The sequence below is a fragment of the Sinocyclocheilus rhinocerous genome, unplaced genomic scaffold, assembly GCF_001515625.1.
Source record: "Sinocyclocheilus rhinocerous isolate Xijiao unplaced genomic scaffold, SAMN03320098_v1.1 scaffold3391, whole genome shotgun sequence".
NCBI lineage: Eukaryota > Metazoa > Chordata > Actinopteri > Cypriniformes > Cyprinidae > Sinocyclocheilus > Sinocyclocheilus rhinocerous.
The window spans coordinates 28,087-39,870 of NW_015627926.1; the positions used below are offsets into that span (position 1 = coordinate 28,087).

At 34.5% G+C, this 11,784-nt stretch overlaps 1 protein-coding gene across 1 annotated transcript in view; it reads left to right on the forward strand.

Moving 5' to 3' along the window:
- The first annotated feature begins 8,540 nt into the window (after nt 1-8,540).
- The window catches only part of LOC107737073 (beclin-1-like), a 35,552-nt gene continuing 32,308 nt past the window's right edge, over nt 8,541-11,784 (forward strand). The window contains exon 1 of the mRNA XM_016548475.1: nt 8,541-8,754. The gene's annotated coding sequence lies outside the window, so the exon portion shown is untranslated. The remainder of the gene's footprint in view (nt 8,755-11,784) is intronic.

Consider the following 11,784-nt stretch of genomic DNA (forward strand, 5'->3'; position numbering starts at 1 on the left):
CATACATAGAATTCAATGTACAAATTAAACAGTGATTGTTAATAAAACAATCACTGATTTTCTGTCTTGTGTTGCTGGATTAACATTAATGACACAGATGATAACCTTTCATGATGGAGAAGAACGACAAAAAAAATAAATAAATTGGGAGCGTAAGCCTACCACTGCATTGCTAAACACGATCATGAGACACAGCATGTGAATGTTGGTCCTGCCGGGACAGGAGCACCAGAACTGCAACTAACATAATGTGCATTGTAGCATGATACTGCTCTGAACAGTGCATCTCTCTTCAAAGGCAGATCAGACATTTTAATCATTCACAATCAGAAATTGAGAAATCACACACCCGAACCCCAGTATATATTACAAGTTTTTTTTTTTTTTTGGTCACATGCTTAAAATGTAAATGGGTGTTTCTGCAACTACGGCCACTTCGGACCCTCATAAATGTAAAAAATAAAATAAAATAAAACACTGTATTTTAACTATCACAGTCTGTTATACATATAAAACTGTACATAAATTTGCATGTAGCCGTGAAGATTTCAATCTGAAACGCTACATGGTTTTCATATCTTCTTACAAAAAAATCCTTCCCGCAACATTACAATAATCTTTTATAGAAATGAAAAAAAAAAAGAGAAGTGTATAAAATTGAAAGACATTTAACATAGTAATTTCAAGATTTGGCCATTTCTGTAAATACTGATATTTACAAAATTTTAAATTAGAGAATGGGATCGGGAAAAGTCTATGAGCCGGGATCCGAACTCAGGATACCCCTAATTTTAATTTCTCTCAAAACTAGATTTGTCTGAACAAATGTCATATTAAATTTTTTTTCTTTTCAGTAAGGCTTCAAATGTGGGACAGGTGCATTTAGATAAGAAGAAAAAAAAAAAAGACCGTTTAGATGGTGTCAAGTAATGTTTATATGAAAAATTCATTTGAAATAATGTCATTTTGTAAAAAAAATTAATTTGATAATTTCTCAAATATCTCGACATTGGCTACTACGTTCAGACTGTCAGTCCAAATCAGATTTTTTGCATATTTGAAATCTGATCAGATTTAGCAGATGTGAACAGCAAAAAACAAAACCTCATTGAAATTAAATTTTTTACAAATTGTTTCAAGCTACATTCATATAGTTTAAAATCCTATTTAAATTGCATTTCTGGAAATCCGTTTCAGTCTCACCGCTCATATCCGATTTGACATGGTTTATCTAACTTTATCACACCACATAAAATGTAAACATCAGGAAACATGCTGAAATTTTCTGCAGAAACAAGGCTGCGTTTTTGCAAAGTGTTTTGAAACTGACAGAGGCCACAGCTGCACACACATTTCTGCCACTGCCTAGTCCAGTACGCTGTCTACACACATCATGTTGTAAATAAGACAACATTAATGCAAACCCCTTCGTGGTGCTGTTTTTTTTTTTTTTTTTGCTTATGCTTACCAACGCAACATCATTGCCATTTAAACCAATGCAGATATTCTGGAAAACGAAAGAGCTCCACGGGGCACACAAATCAGATCTGAACAACTGCCATACACAGTGAGGACAGTCAATTTTAGATCGGATTAGATCAGATTACAATTAGATACACGATTAGATAAATAATCAGATTTGGGCTGGCAATCTAAACATAGCCAATGAGACCACAGTTTTGGGGCATGAAGTATTTATTAGTCCAAATACCATTTTTGTAGTAATTTTTCATTAAATCATAATTTACTTACTTACATACTTTACACAAGGTGTGTAAAGACACTGTGTTCATATTTATTGATACATTTCCATATATAAAAAATTTCACTGCTAGGACATAAGTGCCTATAGTTGCAGAAACACCCAAATATAAATAAGGCATTGGATCACATCTCTCTCTGAAGTGAAACAGGTTGAAAAGATCAGACAAGTATAAGTTGTGATCAATGATTTGAAAATATTACATATTAGCCTGTGAAATTTACTGCAATGCAGCAGCGAGACACCTAAACACATACTGGTTAATTTGTTTGGACTCATTGTCAAGTATATTTGTGAAAGCTGACAATGAAAAAATAATATGGACCAATTTGCAGACAACCATTTATTCAACACCAGAGTAACCAACACAAAAGTGCCCTGATTATGTGTGCCCAAATTTAACAGAGACATACAGAAAGCCGGTTTGTAAACAACACTGCTGAGTTTTTTGGCTCAGCATTTAGCTAAATAATCTCTTAAGTAAAAATTTGTAATGGGATTCAGAGGAAGGATTACTAAAAGAGGCAGACTAATGCAGGCCCACTTTACAGTAGTGCAAGATGTATCTCTATAGATAAAACATTTAAGAATGATGAAGGTCACAGAGTATGGAGGACCAAACCTGCAGAAATGAAAATATATTAGGTTATATATTTATTGAATTTATTTATGTGTATTTATTTATAAATGCATTTGTGTGTTTTTATATTTATTGCTAAATACATAAATAAATATATATTTCTTTATGTATTTATTTCCAAATTGATTGATAATTTTTTTTTTTTTTTTTTTACTTTTCCGTATGCTCACAATTCTTCAGGGAGTCTTTTCTCTGTGATTACAAAATGAACACAAACCTTAGAAACCTTCACTGAGTGTATTGCGGCCGGCGGGCTTGACTGATGAATGGCCGGCGGAAATTTTTTTATTTTTCGATTAAATTCGATATCGATTCTCAAAAGCTGTGGTATTTATTTTCCGGTATTTATTTCAGCAAACATATTACACAAGATTTGATTAACATGAATCTTATCATTAGTCTTCTCCACTAGATGTCACCCTCTTATTTACCTTGCGCAACGTTACAACAGAAAGCCTGTCAGTCGTTCAGTGCTTATCATGGCGTAGATACTTTTGACAAGAACAAAGAAATATGCGTGATTTGCAATGTTGAGGTGAAATGCTATAGTAATACTACAAATCTGCGGAAGCATTTGACAGCACGCGTAAAGGTGCCATGATTTCAGCAATGAATGAATAAATGAATGGCGGATGACGTGACGCACTGTTTTGTTTACTACTCACTAGTGCTGTCAAATGATTTATCGTGATGAATCGCATCCAAAATAAAAGTTTTTGTTTACATAATGTGTGTACTGTGTATATTTATTATGTGTATATAAATACACACACATACAGTATATATTTCGAAAATATTTACATGTATATATTTATATTCATATAATTTATATTATATATAAATATATTTAATATATAACATAACATTTTTCTTAAATATATACACATGCATGTGTGTATTTATATATACATAATAAATATACACAGTACACACATATATTATGTAAACAAAAGCTTATTTTGGATGCGATTAATCGTTGACGCTTGCGGTGTTTTCAGCTTCTGCCGCCTCACTACATGATGACATGAACACACAAATATCATCTCCAGCTGCTCTGAGAGTCACTTCATGAGCATTTTACCATTTAATTTGAGAAAACTACCGTCATATCACATACACAGCAGCTGCAAGTTCTTCACAGCAACCTGTCAAAATAAATGTTTGGTTTAACGTGAAGAAACTGTGTCAGAAATATATTACTATTTAACAGTCTTAAAGGGACTGCTAAATACCAAAAATATATTACTATTTAGCAGTCTTATTATGCTCTTTTACAAAGACTTGATTTTGTTTTGGTGGTGTACTAGAACAGGCTCTCATACTAGGTTGTTCGAAAAACACATTTTTTCGCATTTATTATTATTACAACACCCCTCTCCCTCGTCTGGCATGAATGGCTCGAATAGTTCCTGTATCAGAGTCGTTCGTTGTAGTTTTTGAAAAGTGATTTCTGTTAAATAAAATATCTCCTTTTGAAGTGGACTTTGAGCTTTGCAGATCTTTTTTATGCTCAAACAGCAACATTACAGACTAACTAAAGTTGAAAAAGTGAAAAAGCATAATAGGACCCCTTTAAGACTCAATGTAACAATACTACTACTACTACTACTAATGAATATTAATAAAACTTTTTTTTAAAGGAATAATCACATTTGTTTTCTTTTTAATTTTAACAGTAAACCTCTGTTGTGCAGCACTTTGTTTGCCAAAAAATAAAAGGGTTTAATTTTCATTTGATTAGGATAAATTAATGTTTTATGCCTTCATTTGATTACTAGAAAAATGAAGAAAAACATTTTATAGGTCCCTATTATTGTTAAAAAAAATAGGACCCTATACAAAAAAAATAATAGGTTTAAAATACAGCCCTGTGGCTCTTTATTTCTTTTTATTAATTCACCATTTGTAAACTGATGTTTACTGTTCATTTTTAGAAATATCAATAGCATTTGTATTAAAACTATATTTACTGAATGTAATCAGAAAATTGAGAATTGAATCAAGAATTGAACTGAATCGAATCGAATCGAATCGACAGCTTGTGAATCAGAATCTAACTGAAGCTCACACTGTGCGATTTTGGCCACGATTTGGTCGTCTGAGACAAATTTTGAAAATCCGAAGATTCCTATAATCCTAGGCTAAAATCTGTAGTCTTTGATCGCTGGTTTGACATGTTCACCAACAGCCGATTAATGACCGTTGCGATCAAATTTGACCTCAGACGAACTTCTGGTAGTGTCAGAAGATTTGACGCACAGTCCTGCAGTGTGACTTCTCCTACGACGAACGTCAAACTGTCTTTGTTTTTCAAGACAAGCCATGATCAGAATTAATGCTAGAGATTTCTTCTAACCGCATAAACTCCGGCGCTCTCGTCCTCCGCGCACTGAATAAATATGATACACCAGTTGCCCCGCTGTTTTCATGTGGGTGGATGTTTACTGTTCATTTTTAGAAATATCAATAGCATTTGTATTAAAACTATATTTACTGAATGTAATCAGAAAATTGAGAATTGAATCAAGAATTGAACTGAATCGAATCGAATCGAATCGACAGCTTGTGAATCAGAATCTAACTGAAGCTCACACTGTGCGATTTTGGCCACGATTTGGTCGTCTGAGACAAATTTTGAAAATCCGAAGATTCCTATAATCCTAGGCTAAAATCTGTAGTCTTTGATCGCTGGTTTGACATGTTCACCAACAGCCGATTAATGACCGTTGCGATCAAATTTGACCTCAGACGAACTTCTGGTAGTGTCAGAAGATTTGACGCACAGTCCTGCAGTGTGACTTCTCCTACGACGAACGTCAAACTGTCTTTGTTTTTCAAGACAAGCCATGATCAGAATTAATGCTTGAGATTTCTTCTAACCGCATAAACTCCGGCGCTCTCGTCCTCCGCGCACTGAATAAATATGATACACCAGTTGCCCCGCTGTTTTCATGTGGGTGTGTAATGCTGCTTGCACTATTCTTTTAAATATGCCGGTATTGGCGCCATTCATATACTTTTAATGATATTAATGATAGCCAATATTACAGCCCCGCGGTGCAATTCAGCTCTCAGTCACTGAACGTGTATGGGTTGATAAGTTAAACTCCGAACAAGTTTTCTTGCGCGCACCCGTTTTTAACACGTCTTGACTGTGGTACAGTCTGACATTAATGACAACTGAGATCCCACAGTGTGACATGATCATCATGTTCGTACAGTCTGACAAGTACAATCCTAAAGGACTTTTAAAAAATCCGCACAGTGTGAGCCCGGCTTGAATCGGGACATCTGAATGGATACCCAGCCCTAACTCCCTCATTTACATGTTGCACACGGAAAAGTAAAAATAAATAAATAAACAAATCTGTAAATAAATACAAAGTAAATAAATAACCACATGAAACAAAAACATTGAAAAATAAATGCATAATGCATAATACATAAATGTAATAAATATAAAAATGAATGAAAACAAAAACAAAAAAACAGTCAGGATTAAATTGTATTACAAATTAAATTATATTTGTTTTATAAAGACATTTATTTCTTTATTTTCCTTTTATTACATTTATTTAATTAACTATAGATGTATTTATTTTTAATTTCTGCATGTTTGGGCCTCCATAGAGTGAGCTTCTGCATGAAATGTACAGCTGTTGTTAAAAGCAGTAGAAACTTCATTAAATGCTTCAAAGATAATTGTGAGTTCATTACTCTGTTAGGTGCTTCTGCGCTTGAAATGTGTTTTCCCCAGTGAATAACTTCATATTATATATGCAAGTAACAACTATTTTAACAATTAATTAATTTTTCAATTATTTATTTGATTAATTGGACTAAAAATATATATTTTGTGTATTTTATTAACGTGTCGGCCATTCTGCACATTAAGTACAAAAGAGTTCAAATGTAAACATTACATTTTGGGGGGAAAAAACAAACACAAAAAAAACAGCAAGGTCATGATGTGGAATAACATGCTTTTTCAATACACAAAAGTAATATAGCTATTATCAAATTGATCAGAAAAATAATTAAAATTACTAGTTGCAGCTTAAAACAAACCATTCACTGACCAACAACAGAATTTTTAACAATTCATTACCTTGTCCGAGTGTGATAAGAGGTTCAATGGAGGATGGAGGAGAGGGTCCTCACCAGGTCAGGTTTCCACAGCTGGTGCAGCCAAGGCAGCAGAATCAAGGAAAGAAGCAATATATTAAACAAGCGGTTTCCAACAAGGTGCCCGCATTGAGTCTGTGAGTTGCCATTGTAAAAATCACTCCATCCAACTTGCCATCAGACATCCACTGTGAATCAGGGCTCAAGACTGTATTAACGGTTACAGGAATAATGCAATATAATAACAGAATTATTTTTTGTTATGAAGCTATGGTAGTTTTTGCATTTATCTCCATACTAAATGTGTTTAGGTAACTTTTTTTCATGAATTCCAGACTTGTATAGAAAAGTTTTTTTTTCTTACTGTAAGGTGAAGAGCCATTCATGGTTTTACCTGTGGTTACCATGACCTACAAATGCATGGTACTATGGAATAACATATGGTAAATTTTAATGAGCAAATATAAAGAAAAGCAAAGGCTATAAAGACCCAACTCAGTTGATGTCACGAATCCGGTCCATGAACTTCTGTCTGCTAGCCATCAGAGTTCAGCCCCGTTACAGTTGAGTTGTCAGAATACTTAAATATTTTCATATAAAAATTAGTTTTTTTTTACACTTTAACACAGATGTTGTTTAAACAAATTTATATTCGCAGCCCAACTTAACTTGAGCGCTTTACTGTCACATATCCATTTTCATGAAGAAGAAAACAAATAATCAAACAATTACCGTTGCCACTGTGGCAAATTTATTCTTAAATTGTGTGGCACTGAAATATTCAGGGCAAGTGTAATGTGACACACAGAGAGAAAATGATAAATGTACACATTTCAATATTTTCATAATTTTTTAGGATTGGTTGTTGAATGAAATTTCAAATGCCTAATAAAATATAATAACTAATAAAATAATAAAATAACCTAATAAAATAAAAACTTCACTGAACCAGAAGATATTTTAAAATATCTTCAACATATGGTGATTAAATTATTTGTTAATTGTTATCCACTGTATAGTAAGTGAAGTTTCTTTTGTTTTCATGGTTTTTGTACAAATACACTGAGTCTGTAATTTGATTTACCTGTACAAATAAAAATTACATTGAAAAAAAACATGAGTTTTAAATGAATGCAGCCTAAGAGTGTTTATTTTGTCCAGAAACAGTAATGACGTCTAAATGAGACTGCAGTTGACCTTATAAGACGTTGAAAATTCGTCCACAATGACCACATCTGAACTAACTTTTAACCTCTTAAAGACGTCCTGTGGACGTCAATATTGGACGTCCAAAAGACGTCGAAAAAAGACGTCATAAAAACTTTCATTCTGGCTCTTCAGGGGACGTCATTTCAACGTCCGAAAAAGACGTTGAAATGACGTCGTTTGGACATACCTTTGCTCAGTGGGACGTCACCGTCTGTTATGCGCGAGATACAGATAACCATTATGGACGTCCAAAAGACGTCGAAAAAAGACGTCATAAAAACTTACTTTCATTCTCTTCAGGGGACGTCATTTCAACGTCCGAAAAAGACGTTGAAATGACGTCGTTTGGACGTACCTTTGCTCAGTGGGAACTGCCCTGTCAATCATCTTGTCACAGTTAACATCATCCACATTTCGTTTAATTTGATTTCCTACGGTATTGGAGAGAAATTAAGAGTCACATTGCGGGTCTTTCATGTGAGAACTCTGCTCATGTGTTTGCATAATGATAATTTAAAAGTTAATAACCAAAGTATCATTGTAAGTTCACAATGTTGCTGCAGACGAAATATAATGTGGATAACATAATATTTTCTCATCAGGTTAGACATTGAATTGATTATTTATCATTTAAATCCCTTTCTCTACCCGTCCGTCGGTCGCGCATATCCGCCATGTTTGTAGTTTTTAACACTTTTTATGCGTGTTTGTAGTTCTAATCGAATCCTGGTCCACCGCGCAATGTGTTGTGGGCAATATAAACCGTTAGAGTGCGCATCGATCTGCACTTCGAATTTTAATCTCAAGTAGTAGACCATCTGGGAATCTTTGGCATGCTGTTTTCAACATACCGGTAATATGATTTGGAACATACTAATTCTAGTTTCGAATACTATTTAGGATGGATAGTATGCGATTGGTACGCAGCACAACACAGGAATTACGCAACATACGTCATTTCCCATGCTAGTAGTAAACAGGAAGCGCACTGATACCGTAAGGAGACGTCAATTGAAAGGTACTTTTTAAATATAATAACATCGAATAATAGTTTCGTCTAGGAATTTAACCATATGAGATGTATAATTGTTTTTGCATGGGGGCAGAAAAGAAGCTATATTAGCTGTCTATCGAACTTTATTGAGATCTTTAAAGCTATAAATTATGGTGGCATAGTGAATGGAGCGGCTAACAAGACAAACCTTGAGAAATTAGACAGAATACGATGTAGAACTTCAATAATCTAGATAAGAGCCATAAAAACACCCGAATAAATGTAATATTAGTTGAAGTTAATGATAATGTCGTTTGAATTGCTAAGAAATTAGCACTTGCATATTTGTTTTGATTGCAAGTTGAAGCTATACATTTTTCTGCAACATTCTCGAAAATTATTATATGAAAATTAACCATGGTTTTATTGTAGTAAAAGTGTAGTAACCATGGTTTTTGGCGTATTGATTACCATTTGTAAAACCACAGTTTTACTACAAATACCATGGTTAAACTATGGTTATTGTAGCAAAACCATGGTTAATTTGTAGTTACCATGGTCTAACTATAGTAACCATGATTTTTTGGTTTTATTTGTGGTAAAACCATGGTTAATTTTCGTAAGTATTTGCATTGAATATAGGTAAGATAATTGAAGTGATTGAAAATAGATTAAATTATTTGACAGTACTGTTTAACAATTTTTTGTTTTCTTTTCAAAATAATGTTAATACCAATAGCAATGACATTCAGCAGCTCTTTAGATGTATAGCCTATGTATGTATGTATGCATGCACATATATATGTGTGTATGTGTATATATATATATTCTCTGGAAAAAATTAGGAGACCACTCCAAATTTTTCTTAAATCAGCATCTCTACATGTGTGGCAACCATTCCATTCCAGTGTCTGTTGATTTCCAACACAGGCACACCTCATTCTGCTTAAATAATTACTGATTAGGTGATCACCTCAACCAAATCTTATTTAATGAGGAAAAAGTATACAAACCATCACTGTCCTCTTGCTCCAGCACCAGCTGGATGGAAAAAACTGTGCTAGCAGTACCTCAAATAACCTCAAATAATAACAACTGACCATGCCAAAAGAGGTGAACAGAAAAGTTTTGAGTGAAGAAAAAAATGGGTTTACATTTAGTCATTTAGCAGACGCTTTTATCCAAAGCGACTTACAAATGAGGACAATAAAAGCAGTTTGCAGCGGCATTTTGGATTAATTGTAGAGGTTTGATAGAAGTGGCTGGAAGACCTGCCAAGAGAGCATTGCAATAGTCCAGCCTGGATAGAACAAGAGCTTGAACAAGGAGTTGTGTTGCATGTTCTGAAAGAAAGGGCCTAGTTTGAATCTGGCTTTACTAGCAGAGGGACTCATATCGTTCGGCAACGATAATTATTGACATTTTTTATAACCTTTTTTAAAACAAAGAGCAATAGAAAGAAATGTTTAAATTTAACCACTATATTTTTTAATTAACCCAATTTATTGAGACAAACAACAAATATTTTTTGTTTTAACAATGAAACACAAAATAAAAATTAAACAAATATCTAATTTCTAATGTTTTATATGCAGATTAAATAGGTTTTAAGGAAACTTTTGTCTTGTCTCCCGAGTCCACAGGAGGGCGCAATGAACAAAATAATGCAGCGCATTTAAATTGTCAACGCAAGAAAGTAACTCTATAAAAAAACGTGCGTTATGTCTAAATTAACTTATAAAATCAAATATAATTTCGTAAATTGCATAAACAATTATGAACAAAACAGCATCATGTATTTATGCATTGCTTAATCCAAAGAGCCGAAGCGCCATTCACACAGATTTCATTTAAAATCATATGAGACGCAGTGAAAAGGAATAAACCTCCACAAATTCGTGACGTGTTTTCTAAAAGTTTAAACTGTTTTAACTTTGCATGGCTACATCTCTTGTGTGAGACGCGAGTGCAGCAGTCATATTTGTCCGTCTAAAAAATTAGCTGAATATGTGTTCTGTGTGAATGGCTTGTTTTCGGTTTTAACCATAGGCTGTATAAAAACAGGTTTTAAGCTTATCAAGATCTTCTCTGCATTGAGCTCCTATATTTCTCTAATATTTTGAATGAATAACGCAGCAGTGGCGCGTCTCATGGGCTAGACTAACAAAACATTAAAATGCAACAATGTCACTTACATCATCATCACTGCATCTTGTGCTCCACTGATGATGCTCCTTGACGCACACCTAACATTGCAAATGTTTCTAATTCATTCTTTATTTATAATCTCCTCATCACAGGCAGGCACAGCACTCGTTTCAGCATGTGTTCATGTTTGTGTGTGCTGTCTGCGTCACTCATAGCACGTGCCTATATCGTGAGCTGTATCGAACATTTTTTCTATCGTTATCGAAGAAGGTGTACCGTCGATGAATATCGATACCGTTTTATCGCCCAGGCCTAGTTGTAAGCACTTTGTTTTATTATCTGTCCTGACAGTGACTGTTTTTTATTGAATTAATAAATAGGATAAGCAAAAATCACAAACTGTTTCTTTGTATTTATTTTAAATTTATTGTCAGGCCCACGTGGGTAGGGAACTCTTTATTGTGTGTGTATGGATGACCGTCAGCCACCACCGAAGACCATTTTTGACCCAGGAAAATTTCAATTGGATTAAGGTCCGGAATTTGACTTCCGACTTAATGTTTTTTCCAAATATTAACTTTGTTCTTTTTTTAACCATTCGTTGGTAGAACGACTTGTGTGCTTGGGGTCGTTGTCTTGCTGCATGACCCATTTTCTCTTGAGATTCAGTTCTCGGACAGATGTCCTGACGTTCATGGGTAGTCGTGGCCTAATGGATAGAGTCGGACTTGTAACCCGAAGGTCGCAGGTTCGAGTCTCAGGTCCGGCAGGAATTGTCGGTGGGGGGAGTGAATAACCAGCACTCTCTCCACCCTCAATACCACCCTTGAGCAAGGCACCGAACCCTCAACTGCTCCCCGGGCACCACAGCATTGGCTGCCCACTGCTCCAGGTGTGTGTTCACGG